General features: G+C 54.3%; 1 long non-coding RNA gene across 1 annotated transcript; it reads left to right on the top strand.

Annotated features, from left to right (window-relative positions):
* Positions 1-6: 6 nt before the first annotated feature.
* Positions 7-2416, top strand: LOC103912549. The gene is made up of 2 exons (XR_663377.1): positions 7-587; positions 893-2416. It is a non-coding gene; the product is annotated as an uncharacterized LOC103912549 (long non-coding RNA).
* The last annotated feature ends 1552 nt before the right edge of the window (positions 2417-3968 follow it).

The following is a 3968-nucleotide window of genomic DNA, read 5'->3' as shown; positions in this document are numbered from 1 at the left end:
GGAGGCAGCGGCCCAGGGGCGCTTCCAGCTCGTCTCCAACCTCTCGGTCGGGCTCATCTTCTTCCTGGGTTTCACTGTCCTCTACGGCCTCAAGTGACAGCAGGGCTGGGCAGCCACCGGGGCACCCACCCAGCCCCACTGCTGCGGCGGGACGGAGTGTCACCAGTGGGCATGGCGTCTGGCTGGGGGATGTCCCCTGCACCCACGCAGTTGGCAGGCACCGTGCGCGGGGTCTGCTCCTCAGGCTGTGACATTTCCCCTCTGTCGGTGTGACCTTCAGAGATGGCGCGCAACCGGCAGGCTCCGTGTGTGGGCTCTGCTCTGTGGGCTGTGACCTGACCCCTCGGCCGGTGTGACCTTTAGACACGGAGTGCAACTGGCAGGCACAGTACGTGGCTGTGATGTGACCTCCACACAAGTGCGACCTGCAGACAGCGTGTGACCACTGGATACCACGTGTGGGCTCTGCTCCGCAGGCTGCGATGTGCCCCCGCTGCCAGCGTGACCTTGCAGATGTGGTGTAGGGGCTCAACAGGCTGCGATGTGCCCCCTCTGCTGATACGACCTGCAGACACAGTGCCTGACAGGTAAATGCAGTTCATGGACTCTTGCTTTGTGGACTGTGACGTGTCCCCTCCATTGGCACTGCTGTTTGACCTTGGTGGGAACCACGTGCCTGTTTAAGCTGCAGCAGAGATTAAATGGCTGTCAGTGGTGTTTGTGTGCCGTGTGTGTTCGTGGGGCGTGCTCTCACCGGTGCTGGCTCTCTGGTTTTTGGTTAATCCGAGACCTGCAACCTCTGTGCTGTCACATCTGTTGTTACTACATCTTTGGGAATTTTAGGAGCGTTCATCTTCAAACTGCATCATTGCCCTTGTCTGTTCCTGTTCAGGGCTTGCCTCGCTGTGTGGCGAGTACAGAAGTCTTTCCTTCAGCAGCCTGGAAGAATGAAGCCTGGGCCCGTGGCGGCTCATGTCCTGGTCAGCATACAACATCGCCTGGAGGTACTGCCCAAAACATTTCTGTGTTCAGAACAGCCTGCCCTGTCTAGGGCTTGCCCGGAACTTTGCACAAGACAATCCCACACAGGCCTTCGTGGCTGGGAGTGGTACACTTCTGACACTGAGTGGCATTACTTGTGTCTAAGCATCATTTGCACATAAAAGTATTTGCCTATTTAAGTATTGAAGTGCTTTAAGAACTAAAGATTGTGTCTCTCAGAGCTTCTGACTTTCCTTGGGTGAAGATTTTACCTGTGCTATGCTGGTACTACACGGAGTGAGTGAAGCTTCATGGTATTGAACTCCGTGCCAAAGACTTCATCTGCATTACTTCGCACTGGATTTGCTGGGCCTGGCTGGCAGCAGTCTGCGCAGGAGCCAAGCCCTCACCCCTCACTGCAGTGACCCTGGGTTATGTTTTCTCTCAACACAAAAACGTTAAAAGCAAATGCCCCGTGTTTTCCAGCTGCAGAGTTCTGTGATACTGAACTGAGCCTGAGGCGGTAGCGTGGCAGGGAGTGTTAATGTCTACTGGTACTGGGTATATGCTGTACAGGAGAGCTTTCTGCCTTTTCTGGAAAGCATTGTACCACTTCCAGCTGCAGACTCCGGAGACTGCTGCGTGTTTGGAGCAAATTCAGCCCAGGGGCAGAGAGAGAGCTTTCCAGGATCCTCTCTGGCTGTCAGTCCATCCGTCTGTGTGGGATTATAGTGCTGAAATGTCAGCATGTGAAGAGCAGGAGCCTGGCGTTCAAGGGCATTGGTTACAGAGTGAAAACCTCTGGAGTTGCGGCTCTGTGTCACATGCTGATGCATTTTCGTGCTATAAACCAAGTCACTTGAAAGACCAGAGGTGGCTTCTTTGGCAGAGTTTGGCAGGAAACGTTCTCTTCCAGGCTGGAAAAGCTAGGGATGTCCATGGGAAGCAGTGGGTACTAGGGAGCACCTCTCTAGTTCCTGGTGTCGTGGCTTGCAGGTTTTAAGACAGCCCTGCCCAACACGAGGTGTCCTCTGGATTGATCTTTCTTAAATCTGTGTAGTGCTGAGGCCTGGGGCTGTGGGCTGTTCCCGCGGGCAGGCTCTGTACGCAGCCCTGAGCCAGCTTCCTGGCAGAGAGAGGGTCTGGTGCAGTGCAGTGTGGAGCAGGAAGAACAGGCTAGCTGGTGTGCTGCCTGCATTGCTTTGCCCCCTAACACCGGGACAGGGAAGAGCTGCTCCAGTAAGCCGGCTGGGCTGACTCTCCTGCTCTGTGTCTGGTGCTTGTGTCTGAAATTGGGGGGGTGAAGTACGCAGGCACCAAAACCGAGCTAATCCACATGCATTTCAATGGGTGGTTTGGGCAGTTTATATTACTGGTTCTTCCTCTTCTTGCTCAGGTCTCCATGATGTAGCTTGAACATAAAAGATATCCAGCCATAAACTGGTGATGAAATTACATCTTTCTTTTGGTGGGCTTGGGTGGTAAATATTCCTTGTACTTGCTGGAAAATGGAGGGTAGGGGACAGGCTGGTGTTTCACATAGTGACTGCAGCAGGTTGCGGAAGAGGGTGGGGAGGGGGGTCCTGTTTCCCTGAGGCCGTGCTGGGAAGGGTGGACATGCTGCCTGCAGTCAGTGGGGAGTGGGTAGGATGGCCTCCCTGGGCCACCGTGGACTTCATTCCTGCCTGCTGGACACCTATTCTGTTCTGCCTCTGACATACGGGGGTTGGTGTGCACTTGTGATGTACCCTCTGTGCATGCACATGCTGCAGGCAGCGTTTAGTTTTGCTGCTGAATTTGGTCAGAGGAGGGGAAGCATGGCATGCAGTGTATGGAGGGATGCTTTGGGGCATCCAGTCGGTCACTTTTGGGTAGTACAATCTGTACTTCTCCCCAGCGTCACCTTCACTCTGGCCGGGCCTGAATGCTCCTCTGCTCCAGGAAGGATTTCAGGAGCTCGGGCACAAAGTGGCTGGGGCTAATCCAAATGCACAGAGACTGCCAGCTCCCAGCACACCAGGTTTCTACCCCTTTTCTTGCGTCAATACTGTTGTCACGTTCTTGTCTCTCCCCAGTTGTCTCCCTGATGGAGAGGTGCCAGGAGCAACTGGATTTCTTGTGGCTTTCCTTTGGCCAGGTGAGTGCATTCCTTGAGGGGTGCCTGCGGCACAATTGTTAGGGGAAATACAGCGGGGCCTAACCGTGACAGCAGTGCTGTGAAGGTCCAGGATCAGAAGGTCAAAGTGGAAAAGGAAAGGAAACAGGGCACAAGTGGGCCTGATTGGATGTGTGAGGCTTGCTGCACAGGGACCTACTTTGTATTTAAACCCCATGTTCTACCTCTCCTGTGGCAGTGGCTGAGCAGTACTGTTGTCGAGAGGTGACTATTCAGTGCTCCCATCAGTGGGATGCTGAGCAATCAGAGAGGGTTACAGAGCTGTCTTGAGACAGGGAGAAGTGCCAGGCACATCAGTGAGAGCCACGAGGAGTTTGCTTTCCCTCACACTTGCTGTGAGGGGGATAGGCTTGTGCGCTGGCAGCTGGATCTGAGCCATGGAGCAGAGGGTGAAACTCTGCAACTGCCTGTGGCCTTGGCTGTCTTCACACCTCAGGGACAACAAGGACGGATCCTTGGGGGTACTGAGCCACAGAGGGTCATTTCTGCGAGACAGAGCCCATCTTAGGATCATTAAGGTTGGAAAAGAGCTCTAAGGTCATTGAGTCCAACCGTCAACCCAACACCCCCATGCCCACTAAACCATGTCCCTCATGCGCCTCATCTACACGTCTTTTAAATACTTCCAGGGATGGCGACTCAACCACTTCCCTGGGCAGCCTGGTCCAATGTTTAACCACTCTTTCAGTAAAGAAATTTTTCCTCATGTCCAATCTAAACCTCCCCTGGCGCAACTTGAGGCCGTTTCCTCTCGTCCTTTCGCCAGTTACTTGGGAGAAGAGACCGACCCCCACCTCGCTACAGCCTCCTG

Source organism: Pygoscelis adeliae, unplaced genomic scaffold, assembly GCF_000699105.1.
Source record: "Pygoscelis adeliae isolate BGI_AS28 unplaced genomic scaffold, ASM69910v1 Scaffold592, whole genome shotgun sequence".
NCBI classification, from domain to species: Eukaryota; Metazoa; Chordata; class Aves; order Sphenisciformes; family Spheniscidae; genus Pygoscelis; species Pygoscelis adeliae.
The sequence above is the reverse complement of the archived record's forward strand: the minus strand, read 5'-3'. Positions and strand labels throughout refer to the sequence as shown.